This window comes from Filicampus tigris, chromosome 1 (genome assembly GCF_054856515.1).
Source record: "Filicampus tigris isolate MCC_2025a chromosome 1, RoL_Ftig_1.0, whole genome shotgun sequence".
NCBI lineage: Eukaryota > Metazoa > Chordata > Actinopteri > Syngnathiformes > Syngnathidae > Filicampus > Filicampus tigris.
Genome location: NC_141217.1, coordinates 13,250,549 through 13,269,524, shown reverse-complemented (window position 1 = coordinate 13,269,524; position 18,976 = coordinate 13,250,549).

Sequence of the window (18,976 nt, the reverse complement as noted above, 5' to 3'; positions counted from 1 at the left end):
AAATGTTACCTAGAAAAAGGCCATGTGGAAATAATCTGGCTTTCAATGTCTTTTTTTCCCACAAACGCCATGTGAGACTGATGACTTCTCCAGAGACAACGCCTCCACCGCCACCAGACACGCTTTATGTAAACTCACAGCATGAAGCGCCTTATATGTTTACTTACTTACATGTTGTAGACTCACTCGTGTTAAGAACATATTCAGGACTTATGCTGGTTATGTTTCCTGGACTTCCCAATAGTGCTAACATGTTAGTTGCATTGCCTAGGTTCATAGTTGGATACTTGTTCAAGGAGAATGTTGGTTACATGTTAGTTATGTGCTGTGAGCCAGTGTTGGTCACAATATGTTCTAGGTTCATGGTTAAATGTATGTTCTGAGCAAATGTTGGTTTCATGTTCTGGGTAAATGTTGAAGATACCAAAATAAATACAGTAAAACTTTTTCCACCATTAATGTACGAGCCATTTTTGTTATGTTGATTTATTTTGGGATTTCAACCTCCCACCACTTGGGGGAGTAGGTGAGTCAATTTGGCACAGGTCGGTGTATATAATCAATGGAATGATGAGACCCAGGTGTTGCGAGGGTGGAAGGACAAAGGGTTTGGAGACCGCGGTGGTGTGGCGATTGAGGTGAATAGCAAGTTACATTTGGTCTGTCTATTTTCTATTGGAAAATTAACGAACGAATTGGAAGAATTGTGGACATTTTGATAATCTAACCACGAGTCAACCCAAGCAGTCAGCAACCACAGTGACCAATTAATATGGTCTATAACCTGTACAGCAACAAAAAAAAAGTCTTATCGAGGTGGAAGTAAAAATAAACAACTATGATTATGCATGAGGTGTCAAGGTAGAGGGAATTATAGACAATTCCAAATTCCAGTCAGTGTTAGCACAAATCCTTCAGGCTTCTGCTAGAAAGCAAAACATTTTGGAAAACAGGATTAATCAGGGCGTGGTGGCAAAAGGGTGCTGACCACCATTAGTTTGGATTTGGTTGCTTGATTTTTAGCACAGCTAGTTATAAGAGGGTGTGCCCACTTGTGCAACCACAATTTCTTAGTTATTTGTACTTCACCTCTCAATTTTTTTTTTTTAAATCAACTCAGCTGTACAATTTATAGGCTACATCATTTTTTTTAAAATCAACTCAGCTGTACAATTTATAGGCCACATCAATGGTGGACAAAGTTTTAAAATGATTTGTCTTGGTGTCATTTTTTTATAAGACAAAAACCTGACATTTGAACAAAAGTGTGTAGATTTTTTTATATCCACTGTAAATGTCACATAATCTGGGCTCTCATTCTTGTTATTTCCAGATTTTGACTGAATATTCTACTTTATACACATGTGCCGCCTCCACCCTCAGTGACTAGCCGGTCTGTTTTGGTCGTCAGAAAACACATGTTAGACAACCCTGTGACCTTTAATATCCGCAAAGTTTATTCGGTAGACACCCCTTCGCTCCCTCCTCTTCTGCTGCAATGCGTATTAAATCAGATATGTCGGATTCAGAGACATTTAACCCCGTGGCCTGGTATTTTTCTCTGTGAACAGAGTCTTCTGTTTGCTTTGACTGTGCAGCCACGCCGCTCCATCTCTTTCTCCCGTGTGGCTCGCGTGTTGGGTCCACTTTTGAGCTCGGTCCTCTTCTGTCACCAACCTCTGGACGGAGCTTGTCATTGTGTTCCCCGTATGAAGACCAAATTGCTCACTGTGGATTTAGACTGTTGGGCCTCATTTACTAAGATCCCGCCCAAAAAAGACACGTGCAAAATTGTGTGTTCACTCTAATAGATTTGCTGTTGCTTGGCGTGTTGGGTGTGAGCTACTAAGACTGCAGCAAATTTGGCTACAGGTATAAAAGAGGTGAAACCTGCCATATTTTGATTGACATTTTTATTTTCAACATTTAATAAAAAAGACCCCATACAGGGAGACAATATAGATCAAGTCCAAAATGGAGTAGGATGATGTTAAAATTTAATTTTGTAAGCGGGAGAGCAGTGTAGAATCAAAATAAAGAAGTGCAAAATCAAGTTTCTTTATCTTTTTTATTTTTTTAATAACTGAGATGATTTCCTGAGCATGTTGGATTATTGCAAGTGGCAGGGCCGGATTATGACATGATAGTTGGAGCCGCCATCGCCTGCGAGGTTCCCATACGGGGCAGGGTGCCGCGCGCCTGTCAATGTTTGTGAATGTTTGGCCTTTTGGCCGCCAGCCAACAGAGATCTGTCAGCACCATCAAACAGCGAGCGGTAGGATGCTGACTCCCCCACCGTCTCTGTCACACTCGTTGCTGACACCCATTCATCACACGCTCCGCCCCTCAAAGGCTCCAACTACACCGGTTGGACTGATCCCAAACGAAATGTGTGCCTTTGCGCCGCAGGTTGAGCCCCAACACCCGGGCTTCCACCTGCCACACCAGCGCCCCCACAATCTTAAGGGCACTCAGCAATTGCGACTTGGATATTCCCCATGATCAAAATTCGGTTTACATGGGAGCTAAATGGAGCCAAGTCCCCAAGAAAGTATTTGACACAGTAAATTAATCCATCTGGGGAGGCAGCCCCCAACAATCGCCAAAATTATTTTTTAATTTGAGCATAAAACACGACTGTACCTAATGTATTGTCCTTGTTTGCTCTACTATGGGGGTTGTTGAGTCATTGCAAAATGGGATTAAAGGTAGAGTTTGCAGTGATTAAAACAAACAAAAAACACTCTTTGTCTTGTATTTTAAAACTGTCTGTATGACCTGACAGTAGAATATAATTGCCGTGTTTTGGGAGAGAAATCATCCCTCTCTGGCCTCACCTTATTATTTCTTAATTTATCACGGTGTGAATGAAAATCAGTCAATCAGAGACTGTTGACTATTGACTGTTTGAATTGATTGCACATTCCAAACAATACATCATCAAACCGGTAACATTTAATTTTGGGCAATACGCCCTCGTGAAAAATTCATGCTAGCGGCGTAGCCTTGACGTGCCGATGTGCACGCATGTTAGTGAATTGGGGGTGTCTCTCTGGGCAGAGATGCGCGAAGGGAAGGAATGAGGCTACATTCAAATCTAGCTAGCAGCTTCAAGACTACATACTCCATCTTTAAACCACCAACAAGGAAATTGTCAATTGACGGAGGCCGGACGTTGTCAAGTGTGCCATCTAGTCGTGGCGGGTTTGAAGCGCACTGGCAACTCCGATGTTTGCTCATGGAAAAAAAAGTCAGCCAGATGAAGGCTCCTATCTTGAAAAAGTCATAACTGAAGGCTCTTGAGGCATTAAACTTGATGTAATGGCTTTCTGCGTAACAGCTTTTCTGTTCAGTTAAAGTGTACCTGAGGTCAGGAGGAAAAATACATTTTGCTTATCAAGAAAAACTGCATCCAAACACATTTTGGTAGCACTGGTTGTATTAAAGAAAGCTTATAATAGCGCACAGAATCTGTCGAGACGCCATTACAGCTAATAGGCGCAGCCATATTTGCTTGCAAGAGGCGGAGCCGTGCTCTAGCAGCGTTGAAAGCCGTCTTGGCCTGGTCATCTCCTCAATTCAACGTGGCATTTTCTTGGTCAGATTCTGACGAATCTGAGTCATTCTCGCACTGTTTCAGTGTCAATACTGACGGAAGGTCCGTCAATGTCACCGGCGATACTTATTTTGCTAGCTCTGTGTCAGACAAGGCCGGTGCTGCAGCGCATAATAAACAGCCGCCGCATGCAAATGCGGAACCCTGTCTGTGATGCGGGTCAGGATATATCTTTTCCATTTCAATAAATTAATGAATAGATATCAGAGTCTGGATGCCACATTCACAGCCAGCCATCTAACCGGCCGGGTGGGCCGACCGATTAATCAGACAGACGATTTTGCCACATTTTTTTTCAGTTAGGTCACTTCCACTTCCCCCTAAAGATGAAGAAAACATTTCACAACTCTCTGCTGTGACTACAAATAGTATCATTTGTCTATATAACTGTTATAAATACACCTCTGCCTTATTAATATTAAAGGAAACAGCAAAGAAAAGAATATAGACCAACTTGGACTAAAGAAGAATTTTATCATGTTTTTTTTTGTTAGTCACTGAAAGGATTTGAAGTGCATCAATTTGCCTGAAATTAAAATAAATGCATAAATAAATGAGAGCACTACTGCCACCTACTGTAGTGAATGTGCAATTACCCTTTATTCTTCTTGAGGAAAAAAAAAAAATAGCATGTTCCCCAGAAGAAATTTGTAGAGGCATAAATGGTATCACTCCATCCTACGTGGTTTGGGGCATGCCTCTAACTTAGTTGGCTGGATCATGTGACCTGATGTTTGGGAGGCTCAGTGTCCATCTTCCTCCATAATGCCGCCACCCGTGCCACCCATCAAACACTTTGCCCGCAGCGCCGTGACTGCTCGGCGCCCGCTCGGCTCCCGTTGTGCTATAGTTCAAGTTCACCTTTTGTTCAAGCGGCTTCCAATTGGCCACTCTAAGATCAATGCTCTTCTCGCTTTCTCCTCTGGGGAATGTGAGAACCCGTCACAGTCTTCCCCTCGATGCGACGGCGTCAAGCGGCAAATCGGGACTGGCCCTTGGAGGCCGGGAGTGGCCCTCGGTGTGTCACGGAGGATCTCCGACGGTGACGTGATCGCTGATGTATTGCGAGCGGCGTGCCGAGGTCAAGAGGCCGCTGACTTCACATGATATTTTAGGAGGTGGGCGAAAGATTAATGGCAGCTCTGGGCATAGTTTGGAGGATTAATAGATAATAGAAGTCTGGCCAGCACACGTTTGTGAAAGGAGAGACGGGCCCAGTCACCTGAACGGGGTCGTCGCGCCTGCAGAGGAAACGCGTTCCAGGCTCCAGATGCGTGCATGCAGCGCCGCATAATTCAGAGCAGGCCTTTTTTTTGCCCCCCCCCGCCCCCCACTTCCCTTATAGCCGGGGTTCTCCACGCCACTTTCAATGTCATGTGTGAGATGTGTGTGCGTCTGTGGCTGCGGGGCAGACGGGAACTTGTTGGCCACATGGGAAAAGAGGAAATGAGACACAACGGACTGCACTGAGACTCCGGCGGAAGCAAGAACATTCCCGACGTTCACGGCGCGGCCATGTGCACCTGCACTCGTTTGTGGGTGTTGCGTTTCTGAATGTCGGGAGGAGAAGGTCAGCAGGTTTCCCTTTTTCAGCCTCCCCCTCATTTTCCCGCACTGGAGCATTGATGGATGTTGGTCACTTTCAACTTGATGACAAGCAACTTTTATGCTGAATGTGGGACTACTCTTTTATATAATCTTAATTTTTTTTTCTCCTTCCAAAATATTTTTGTCACCCAAAAAAATATAGATAGATATATAGATATAGATAGATATAGATATAGATACATTTATCTATATAGATATAGATATATATAGATATAGATACATATATCTATATAGATATTATCTATCTATATCTATATCTATCTATATATCTATCTATATCTATATGTATATCTATATGTATATCTATATATATCTATATCCATATATATCTCTATATAGATATCTATATATCTCTATATAGATATCTATATATCTCTATATAGATATCTATATATAGATATTTCTATATAGATATTTATAGATATCTATCTATATTTATTTAGATATCCATCTATATCCATATAGATACCTATCTGTCTATCTCTCTCTCTCTCTCGCTCTCTCTCTCTCTCTCTCTCTCTCTCTCTCTCTCTCTCTCTCTATATATATATATATATATATATATATATATATATATATATATAGATATTTATATATATAGATATCTATATATATAGATATCTATCTATATATATAGATATCTATCTATATATATCTATATATATAGATATCTATCTATAGATATTTATATATATAGATAACTATCTATATATATCTATATATAGATATCTATATATGGATATCTATATATCTATATATATATATCTCTATCTATATCTATATAAATATCTATAACTATATGGATATCTATCTATATAGATGGATATCTATCTATATCTATATAAATATCTATAACTATATGGATATCTATCTATATAGATGGATATCTATCTATATATAGATGGATATCTATCTATATCTATATAGATGGATATCTATCTATATCTATATAGAGAGATATCTATCTATATCTATATATATAGATATAAATATAGATAGATATCTATATATAGAGATATCTGCATGTATAGATATAGATAGATATCTATATATATATATAAATGTCTATAGATATAGATATCTATCTATATATATATATATATATATATATATAGAGAGAGAGAGAGAGAGAGAGATCATCTATATATATATAGATAGATAGATATCTATCTATATATATAGATATCTATCGATATCTATCTATATAGATGTCCATCCATATCAATATAGATATCCATCTATATCTATATGGATAGATATCTATCTATATCTATATATATAGATATCTATATATATAGATATCTATATATATAGATGTATAGACATCTATATTTATAGGTATCTCTCTCTCTCTCTCTCTCTCTCTCTCTCTCTCTCTCTCTCTCTCTCTCTCTCTCTCTCTCTAAATATCTATCTATATATATAGATATGTATCTCTATCTCTCTATAGCTATATCTCTATATCTCTCTATATATATCTTTGTATATCTATATATATATATATATATATAGATATATATATTAGTGCTGTCAAGCGCTTAAAATATTTAATCGTAGTTAATCGCATATATAGATATATATATATAGATATATATATATATCTATATATATATATAGATATATATATATATCTATAGATATATATATCTATAGATATATATATATAGATATATATCTATAGATATATATATATAGATATATATCTATAGATATATATATATATATATATATAGATATCTATATATAGATATCTATCTATATCTATAGATATCTAATAAGTGGACCGAACCGAACATGCCATACTGAAACGTATTAATACACCCACGTGTACCGTTACACCCCTAATAATAATAACAATGATACATATACTGGGTTTTTTATTCCGTTTTTTTTTAAACCTGACTAAGCAAACTAACAGTAACACATCTGTTCAATGAACGGGTACAAATACGCATTATGCATATTCACAAACAAATGAAAACACCCCCCCCCCCCCCCGCCTCCCCCCACCCATGCCCCACCCCGGCCTGTCCTGGTCAGTGTGTGGTAAATTGGCTACTGTATACAAAATTAGAAACGTAAAAAACAAAATAAATTTTTATCATTTTATTTATAATATTATTTTTTTTCTAATTTTAATCAAAACAGGCACACATCTAAGTGGGGCATGTGGTACTCTTGCATGCATTGTGGCTACAGTTACCTTGAGAAAGTAACTGGTTACGTTTCTGATTACTTGACTCTAAAAGTAACTATTTGAGGTTACATTGTGAGATACATAAAGTTGCATTCAAGTGAAATTGACTAAAACTTTGCTGTCCACGCTTAAAGTCCACATCCAAGGCTGCGGGAGGTCGGGTGGGGGGCAAACCACTGCATAAACCGAGAGGGCTGACCCAGGCGGTAGCCTGTGTGGCCAGAGGTTATCGTCCCTAATCTCATAACCAGAGCTGTTCATTCCGCCGATGTGACGGACCGACGGCCATTTTGTAGGCGATAGACAGGAAACTTAAAAAAATTGTCGGACTAAGCATCGTCGGAAGCCCTTTTCTGTCTGTAATCGTCTATTTTCGCTGTCCCCCCACCCCCTTTTTCTTAGCACAGCGGTTGAGTTGTGATGGCCAGTGCTCTTTTGATGCCCTCACATCGTACATGAATACATGCAGACAGATGCATCCTGGGAAACTTGCACCCTACTGACATTTTAACCGACACCCTGGTCAAAAGTTATATTTCAAAGAAGAGAAGAAAGGAATGGCTGAAGGTGGGAAATGTCCAAAACATGCCTCCCACTCTCCAACTTTCTGTGATCCGATTGGCTGTTTAGGACCTCTCTGCATGATCCTCTGCAACCCCGTCTTAACGGAGCCGCGACAGGCGGGCCGAGGGCTGATTGACGGCACACTCTGTCAAAAATGTTGATGTAAAGCATACAGATGTTCCGCCCTCAAATGCCTCTAAAAGTGAAATGTGTTTGGGTCCCGGGAGGAATGATGAGGTGGCAAGAACAGACTCTCAGCCCGCCTCCCTGGTGATGGCGCCGATAAGAAGCTTGAGAGTAGCGAACAGGCACACGGACGCCCCGCAGCTCAGTCATGGAGTCTTGGAAGCCAGTCCAGTGCTCCACCGTGTCATCGCTGGCATTTTTCTTTTGGGCTCAAAGGCCACTTGGGTCACATGAGTCCTCTCAGTCAAAGTGCAGTGATTGTTCAGGCCTGAGAGGCAAAGTCAAGAGTTTGATTCTCAACGGGCAGTGGCGGGCTTGAGTGGGCCGACGTTCCTCTTGACTGGTCACAGCTGCAGAGGGCATTCCTGTTCGTGCACATCCATCCATCCATATATGTGTGTGTGTGTGTGTGTGTGTGTGTGTATATATATGTGTATATATATATATATATATATATATATATATATATATATATATATATATAAGGGGGTTGGCCGAGAATAACGCGCTAAATTGACAGCCCCAATTTATACATAAATATATGTGCGTGTGCATGTGTATGTGTATATGTGTGTATATATGTTTATGTGTGTATGTATGTATGTGCAATGTCTGTAACGCGGAAACGCCATTCACGTAAAAATAAGAAAATTGAAAAAAATGGACAAGTGTTTTTCGCAGGACAGCGACGATATACTGTATATATGTATATATAGCACAGTATATACTTTTAACTTGTATTTATGTACTGTGTGTACAGTATACACAGACAGTATATTTGTTTCAATAGTTTTATTTGCAGCTTGTTCCTTGTGCGCTTTGTTCTCTTGGTAGTTTTCGTCCAGCTGTGCCAGATAGCACACGTCTATCGCATTCCCCATGTGCTGCGCAGCTACAGCGTAGCAGTAAGATTTATAACGTGTTTTAGCAAAGTGAAAGATTTGCCGAGGATTGCAGCTGCTAATCACTGTTTGCGCTGGCCAAAAATGGACTTTTTCCAAGACCATAAAGCACCAGAGTTTTACGTTAAACTGTACAGTCAGAGTCCAGCCTAATAGCATTTTGTTTGATCTTTTTCTCTGGAGTTTGTGGGGCTGCATGGAAGGTGCCATGGACTCAAATTATATCTTAATGTCCAGACAATATATATCAAGAACTGTATACACACGTGCAGTACTGGATAAACTAACTGGCCATAGCATAAAGATCACTTCCCCATTATAATGAGATACATTACAAGGGATGTTTCAAATTGTTCCCCGAAAATGATGATAATTCTCTTTGTGTTTTCAATCAAACAATAGTTTTAGTATTGTGCTGTAATCTGTATTATATCCAAATTATTAGAAAAAGCTCTCATAGTTCAAATATACCACAGCAAATTACTATAACGACATTAAACATGTTCAAATAGCACCATGCTGATGTGTGTGTGTATATATATATATATACATATATATATATATGTGTGTGTGTATATATATATATATATATATATATATATGTATGTATATATATATGTATATATATATATATATATATATATATATATATATATGTGTGTGTGTGTGCATATATATATATATATATGTATGTATATATATATGTATATATATATATATATATATATATATATATATATGTGTGTGTGTGTGTGCATATATATATATATATATGTATGTATATATATATGTATATATATATATATATATATATATATATATATATATATGTGTGTGTGTGTGCATATATATATATATATATATATATATACATGTGTATATATATATATATATGTGTGTTATATGTGTTTTCCCTTTTTAAAAAAAAAGATAATTTTTCCTATGAAATGACTTGAATTGTTGACTATTGTCACAGTCACATGGACGGAAGACACACCCCTCACCGGGGGGGAGGGGCAGGGCGGGATGTAGTTGAGGGGCTTTTGCTGTGATGAATTCATCCAGAGGTCAAGTTCACGAGGTTGGCGTGCCTAGAAATCCTTGAGGCTTATCTCTATAAGAGTCCAGTGAGACAATGCAGATTGGGGGGGGTGGCAGGGGCGGGGGCATTTTGTGTCCATCTGGTAGGGGGGAAGAGGGGGATGAGGAAGGAGGGCAAGAAAGAGAAAAGGAGAAAAGAAGAGGAGGATGAGGGAGAATCGAGGTAGAAGAATTCAAGTGTGAATTGAATTTCCTTCCACCAGGTTGCTGGGTTTCCATTGGCTGAAAGTGGTTATGATGTCATGTACAATGTTTAACCGGTCCAATTTGTGGATTGAAATGACTACTTATTCAAAACAGGTGGAAAGAAGCTATCTATGTCCAGGCAGAGGAGGAGGTTTACGCCATCCTCTTTCGTCTGCTTACAACAATGTGCCCGTTCCATGGGGAAAGGGTCCTCTAACAAGCTGTTTTGCCACCAGGTAGGGGAACAACCGGCTGGGAATAAAAAACCCTCATTCACCAGCCACACCTAACGACAACAACAACCCTATTGTGACCAACCCCAGGGGACACACCCACCAGAGACATAAATAGAAGGAAACGTCTTCAAATTCCAACAAGAGTCCTGTCGCCTCCATTCAACTTTTTTTGCGGCATGTAATTGTGAACGTTTTGTCCTATGAAAAGTTGGCGGGCCTCTGCCCTCGTCCCGCCATAGCCAGAGGCAGCCCTTGCTTTTGCGAGACCCCCCATTTGACCCTCCCTTAAACACAGAGATCTTCAAACAACGAACTTCACACCTCAATTTTCATTAACAAAATGACCGAAAGCCCCTTATGTCTCCACTAGGGGGAGCAAAAGCCCCGTACAAACATTGATTACCATGTACCGATGCCAATCCAAAATTCATGTTGCAGCCCGGTGCTGCCGCACATATCGCACATACCTGAAACCACCGCTGGCCATAAACAAGCAAAACTGTGATCATGTGCTTGACTGTTGCAAATGACACTGGACACAAAAGCATCTATAAAATATTGCTCTTGCCACCATGCTTATTAAATACAAAATGCAAAAAGGCTTTGAGCCAATTGTATTCCTTTAATCCTCTCCTGGGAATACTTTTTGGTGTTTGTAGTCCTCTATGAAAGCAACATCTTTGTGCTTTAAGGCCCATGGGGTCCCAAACTGGGGTCTGGGTACCACCAGGGCTCTGTGAGCTCTAGCTTGGCGGTCGGAGAAATTATTTGAAGCGCAATGTTACCTTGTGGATGAAATGCACTCTATAAATCTGCCTTGCATTGCCATTTGTATCGTTTTAAAGGGCATACCTTACTGGCACTGTCGCGCCAATAAAACACACCTTCTAAACCGGTTATCCCCCCTACCATAGCAATGGGCCAATTAAAAGCTCAGGGATTGTGGCATGTTTCATGAGTTTGTCACTTTACTAGTGAATGACTTAGATTCCAGCATTTGTAGCAACCAACAATGAATAAAGATTTAAATCCGTCAAGGGGTGAAAAATGACCTAACTGAAAAAATGTGAGCATTTAGGTTGAATAATTCTGATGGCATTTCGGGGTTCGAATAGAGGTTACTCTGTTTAAATGGCATTGGGGAATGATGAGGTGAGCCCCAAGCAATAAAAGACATAGATGGACTGACTCTGAACTCTTTCATATGAAATGTCACAAGATCTAACTTAAAGTGAAAATCAACCCAAATATATTTTTTTCAAGAATATGATCCCAGCAGACCCACTAGTTGAAACCTGGCATTCTGATTAATATTGTTTGTGGAATATGAGTTAGGCAGCAAAATGCACACACTGTTAGCCATCTCAGGGGCCATTTTGTCACTTCTGTCGACTGAAAATGACATCACAACTGCTCAGGTAACGACCATTCACAGCTCAGCTGCAGAAAGCAGGTCAGCCGTGATTGGTCGTTACCTGAGCCCTGGGTAGTTGTGATGTCATTTTCAGTCGACAGAAGTGACAAAATGGCCGCCCCCGGAGATAGCTAAAAACGGGTGGATTAACTCTTAAAAAATATGCTTGGGTTGTCCTCCACTTTAAGATCAACATGACCAACCTTCAACAGGTGGAAAATATGAACATTGAATCAAGCCATTGACTTGTGCATCCTTCCCAACATTTCTCAAGCTATCATCACATCTTCATGATTCCATCTCGTTAAGTAGAGAGACTTTGTTTTTCTGAGTTGTCACAAAGACAATCTCATGTCATCGCACTGCGCTACCCACACTGTTAGTCTTCAACGTCCTGGTCACATGATGTCACGTTTTAAATTTGTACTTAATTGAAAGCGGATGTTTTGTACTGGTGACCCTTATCCTCAGTCTGACCTAAACGTGAACTGCTGCGCGGGAGTCATTATCGGCGAGGGCGTTTCCATGGCTCAAGTGCCGTGTGAATGAGAGTTGTGATGTCACAGAGCTCTCACATGCCTCATCTTGCCATTGTTGGCATTGTCCTCAGGTGTTACTCTGTCAGGCATGACGTCTGGCCAGCTGGATCAGGCAGAATTCAGGTTACATCTGACCCCGGTTATTTGTGTGTTTCTCCCTTTTGTTTTCATTTCCACCCTTAATCGATTTATACTAATCAGCTAATGAATCGTTTAATCCACCAACAGATTACGAGCACCAGAAGCCGCTCTGGTCACTGCGTCACGTCGTCTCATGTGACCGCTCTCTGGCTTGCGACGGTTTGTTCGGCCCCGAAGCGGCGGGCTAAACATCTTCTGGTTCCGCGGCGTTCGAACGGCGTTGTGATCCAATGGTCCTGTCGTGCAGACAGCTGGCACGTCTGATCCTCACAGATTGGTTTTAGTGGCACAAACAAAGCTGATTAGCACCGCGCTGCTCGTCTTGCTAACCTGTCACAGACACCGCTGCCCTCGCCCTGCCTTCATGCTGTTCACACGAGCGCGTGTACGTCCGTGTTTCAGGTGCACCGTGTGGCATCCCAATTCGTATATGATGTTTCATGATCTCAGGAATGGCAAAGGCAGTCGCCCAACAACTCTCTTAGGTTTTTAGTAGACTTCGCACAGATCCGATCGGCAGATATTTAGCATTTTATGCAAAATTGGTGATCGGTTGTAATGTCATCATTTATAAATTGATCAATGTATGACGACAGTGATCGGATGTGCAAAATAACATTACAGCAAACACAATCTTGTTCACTAAGAGGGACGTTCTACCGTAGTTAATCCACGGTTTCTCATATCATTCAATTTGATTTTTTTTTTTTTTTAATTCCCTCCTTATTTTCTATGTATTGAATGTGTATCAGTGTTCTTTTTTTGTGTGTGTTTGGGGGATTTTTAGGGGGTTAATTATTTTTATCCCAATGCATTTCAGTGGGCATCAGTTCTATGCAAATATTGGCTCTCCGTGGGCCGGGCCTGTCCCAATCCACCGCATTTAACCGAAGTTTATTATTATCTTTATCGCTATATTTTGTTCAATGAAGATGTTATTCCGAAATTCTTTATAGTTTATCAATCCCATAAAAAATAGCATTACTCTTTTGCTCGATCATTCATGCTTTCTTTAGAGAATTTCTTGGCCAAATCTTATGAGCGGAACTGTGTGTCTTTTTTACATTCGTCATCATCCGAGGAAATTGAATAAACGCAACAAGCCGATTTGGACAAAGTACGGAAGTAGAAAGTACAGTTATGTTTTCAAATGTCGAGGGTAGAAATACAGCACAAGAATATTCCATTTAACTGCATCACTTTCTTCTCGTGAAGTGTGTCATAATGTTGGCAAAGTGTGACGTCACATGACGTGCCGCTTAACATGCTTCCTTACACGCTTCCATGTGTTCCCTCGCATACTTCCCGTCATTTGTTTTCGTGTGCGAGTATCCTCCTCGCTGGTGATGTCGAGACCCGAGAAACAAAGTTGGCGCTCTCACGTTTAGAAAGGAAGCGTATCTGGTGTCGTCACTTGAAAGGTGAAAGTCTTCACAGAGCTCCGCTTTGTGTGACGCTTTACAAAAGCCACCTTGGCTCAGATAAAGTTTAAAGCAGTCGGTCGAGATTGAGTTACCGTGTGCAAGGCACACTGCTGCCAACATGGCAACTGTGTTTCAAGTCTGTTTTCAAAGTGAACAAAGCCAGCCACAGTTGGAGTGCAGGTTCTGACCCGAGCCGAGGGGAACCGCACAAATGTACAGTGAGATATTCTCCGTCGCCATTGAGAGTAACTTCAGATCAAAGTCACACAAAAGCAATTGCGAGGTGGATTTTGTTGCTCCGACACAACCCCTCCCATCACCCAACACCTCCGCCGCCCACAACCCTCACGAATGGGCGAGCGCCTTTCGGTTATTCAAAATATATGTAATACTCTTTGGGGACGGGTTGTTAAAGTACAAGATTCAGCATTTATAAATTAACTCATTCGAGGTCAGCTGTTTTCAAAGTAGAGTTCCCCATTTTGCCAGCTATATTCTGACGGATATTCTGAGAGCCACACAATATTATGTCCTTTTGGTAGACTCTTTTCTTTCACAAGGGAAAAAGGTTTTGTCTTGTTTTTTTCCTGTCTTTCATAATCAGTAATAGTAGGTGTGGTCTGGTCTAAAAAAAAAAAGAAAAATGCATCTGATCAAAAAACGGAGAAAACAAGCTTTTTGTGGAAAGAAACGTCAAGTGGAACACTGAATTTGATGTGACTATTATTTGCTTTCGTGAGACCTCAAGGTATAAAACAACAAATACAAGATTCAGAAATGAGCCTTTGTGGACATTTATGTGACAGGCATTTATTTGTAGACGTACAACTGTGAAACGCGCCGTGAGTGACATTGACTCACTGCTTGGCTCCAGTTAAACATGAGTTGCTTTTTTTTTTTTTTTTTTAATATGGCACTCGTCATTCAATCCACTAGTTGCGTCATCTTTTCCCATAATCGTGACATATTCTTCCCACTACCTTGATAGGTCGGATTTTTTTTGTACGCCATTTTCTGATTTTGTGCGTAATGTAGCCACAAGAGGTGCACAACAGGAGTCCAGTGTCTTATTGTGCCGGTCCCAAGCCCGGATAAATACAGAGAGTTGCGTCAGGAAGGGCATCCGGCGTAAAACCTTTGCTAAATCAAAGATGCGAATCAAACCTATGACTTCCATACCGGGTCGGTTGAGGCCCAGGTTAACAACAACCACCATCGGCGCTGTTGATCTACAGGGCGCCGGTGGAAATTGGACTACTGTTGGTCGAAGAAGGAGAGGAGGAAAGTGTGTTTGTAGGAAGAGAGAGAAGAGGAGTATAGGGTATAGGACTGAGAGTAGGGACATTGAATGTTGGAACTATGACAGGAAAGGGTAGTGAATTGGTGGACATGATGCAGAGGAGGAAGGTAGACATACTGTGTGTCCAGGAGACCAGGGGGAAAGGTAGCAAGGCTAGAAGTTTAGGAGCAGGGTTCAAGTTCTATCATGGTGTTGATGGGAAGAGAAATGGAGTAGGAGTTATCTTGAAGGAGGAGTTTGTTAGGAATGTCCTGGAGGTAAAAAGAGTGTCAGAGTGATGAGTCTGAAGCTAGAAATCGAAGGTGTGATGTTCAATGTTGTTAGTGGATATGCTCCACAGGTACGATGTGAGCTGGAGGAGAAGGAGAAATTCTGGCTGGACTTTGAAGTGATGCAGCGCATACCTAGAAGTGAGAGAGTTGTCATTGGTGCGGACTTCAATGGAAATATTGGTGCAGGAAACAGAGGGAATGAGGAGGTGATGGGCAGGTTTGGTATCCAGGAGAGGAACGCAGAAGGACAGATGGTAGTTGACTTTGCAAAAAGGATAGAAATGGCTATAGTGAATACTTTCTACCAGAAGAGGCAGGAACATAGGGTGACCTATAAGAGTGGTGGTAGGAGCACACAGGTAGACTACACCTTGTGTAGATGGTGTAACCTGAAGGAGATCAGTGACTGCAAAGTAGTGGTAGGCGAGAGTGTAGCCAAACAGCATAGGATGGTGGTGTGTAGGATGACTCTGGTGGTGAGGAAGATGAAGAGGGCAAAGGCAGAGGAGAAGATGAAATGATGGAAGCTGAAAAAGGAAGAGTGTTGCATGACTTTTAGGAAGGAGTTAAAACAGGCTCTGGGTGGTCAGGAGGTGCTTCCAGATGACCGGAAAACTACAGCTAATGTGATCAGGGAGACAGGTAGGAGAATACTTGGTGTGCCATCTGGAAGGAAAGTAGATAAGGAGACTTGGTAGTGGAATGAGGAGGTACAGGAGTGTATACGGAGAAAGAGGTTAGCTAAGAAAAAGTGGGACACTGAGAGGACTGAGGAGAATAGACAGGAGTACAGGGAGATGCATTGTAAGGTGAAGGTGGAGGTAGCAAAGGCCAAACAAGGGGCATAAGATGACTTGCTTGATGACTTGTATGCTAGGTTGGACAGTAAGGAGGGGGAGACTGATCTATACCGGTTGGCAAGACAGAGAGAGAAATGAGAGAGAACAAAGATGAGAAGAGGCGAATGCTGTGGACCAGGAACTCGCAAAGATTAGTCAGGATGAAGTGAGGAGGGCACTGAAGAGGATGAAGAGTGGAAAGGCAGTCGGTCCTGATGATATACCTGCAGAGGTTTGGAAGTGTCTAGGAGAGGTGGCAGTAGAGTTTCTGACTGGCTTGTTCAACAGGATCTTAGTGAGAAGATGCCTGAGGAATGGGGGAGAAGTGTGCTGGTTCCCATTTTTAAGAATAAGGGAGACGTACAGAGTTGTGGCAACTACAGAGGAATACAGCTGATGAGCCATACAATGAAGTTTTGGGAAATAGGAGTGGAAGCTAGACTAAGGGCAGAAGTGAGCATTTGTGAGCAGCAGTATGGTTTCATGGTTGACAGGCAGGTTGAAACGGGTGGCGAAAAGTGTCAGATGTAATGTGTGATGGAAGAGTTTCAGCTAAAATGAAAGCAGCGATGTTGTTTGGTCTTGAGACGGTGTCACTGAGGAAAAGACAGGAGGCAGAGCTCGAGGTGGCAGAGATGAAGATGCTGAGGTTCTCTCTGGGAGTGACCAGGGAGGATAGGATCAGGAATGAGTACATCAGAGGGGCAGCCCATGTTAGAGGTTTTGGAGATAAGGTCAGAAAGGCCAGACTGAGATGGTTTGGACATGTCCAGAGGAGAGAGAGCGAATATATTGGTAGAAGGATGCTGAGTTTTGAATTGCCAGGCAGGAGGCCTAGGGGAAGACCAAGGAGGAGGTTTATGGATGTAATGAAGGAGGACATGAAGGTAGTGGGTGTAATAGAAGAAGATGCAGAGGACAGGGTTGGATGGAGGCAATTGATTCGCTGTGGCGAACATTTCAAAATAGTAGTCAGTGTTAGCACACATTCTTCAGGCTCCAGCTAGAAAGCAAAAACAAAACAAATAGGAAAAGCCTACTAGAGCAAGTGAAATTGACTTGGGAGTCTCCTTTCAGACTCCGAAGATCAATGACGTGCAGACCGCGACGAAATGTCCCACCGACCAGTAACCCTTAATGTCACAGTAGTTGGGGGCATCATCTTGTGAATGAGGATGGAGCAGAGCAGTCTGTCACCTTGACTGAGGCGGAGACGCTAATGCTAATCAGGACTTAGTTTGACAGGCGCTCGGTGACTTCGCTGGATGGACCGTTTGACAGATGATTACTCTGTGATAAGATTTGAATGGCTTAATGTTGCAGCTATTAATCTGCTAAGAAGCGTCTTTGTGCTGATTTGATGAGCAGCATCCGTTGAATTAATCTACCACCATATGACTGCAGCGGATGGTCGCGGCCCTGCCCCCCTGCGCTCCAACAGGTCTCACCACGGCTGGAGTGGTGAAGAGTTTGAATCGGTTGATTTTTGTGTTCAACATTCAAGTGAAGGCTGTTCTGTAAACAAAGTTTGCCTTGCCCTGCTCGTGGCATTGTGGTGACCTATTTGGGGCAGCCGGCCATTGTTTGGGCTACTGATCTGATCTATTCGATGGAGTCCGCCACAATCTGGGCCAGCGCATTACCAGGCCAGGATTAACCGCATTCAAGCGGCCTTATGCTTTCACATACGACAACAAGCAACCTACACAAACAAATAAACAAACAAACAACGTCGCTGTGATGCTGTCAGGTGCTATTAACATCCAATTGTTTCTCACTTAGTTCAAAGTGATTTTTTTTTTTCACTCAAACTGGAAGTCAAGTCAAAAATGTGTTTACAACTTGTTCTATGCACCCCCACTTGTCTAAATACGGTATTCTGAGTTTTATTTTTATTCTTTGATTCAAGCATGAAAATCCAGCCGTTTTTATCCATCTCAGGGGGTTGCCGTTTTGTCTTGTACTGCCACCTGCTGTCGACTGAAAATGACATCGCAGTGCCGGGCTCAGGCAACGGCCGTCATGGCTCATCTGTTTTCTGCGTTTGGTCATGTGACGTTCGCAAGCTGAGCCCTAAGCACGGACTTGTATATGATGGACTAACAATGCCACTTCTTCGCCATTGCGAGAAGTGAAGCCACAGGCGACCATTTTACACTGCCACTTGCCAAGCATACTAAGCTAACGTGAATGCAGTGATTTCTCTGTGGCGTCTTGACGCTATTTGAGAGAGGAAACAGTGGTGTGATTTTTCACCATTTTGCAGCCTCATATCATTTACAATTGACTATTTTAAAGTGGAAGTCAATCCAAAAATGTTCTTTCCAAGAAAATGTTCTATGCAGCTCCATTAGTTTGAACACGGCATTCTGATTAATATTGCGTTTGTGAGTTAAGCGGTAAAATCCACCCGTTTTTGTTCATCTCAGGTTGCGGCTAGTTTGCCATTTG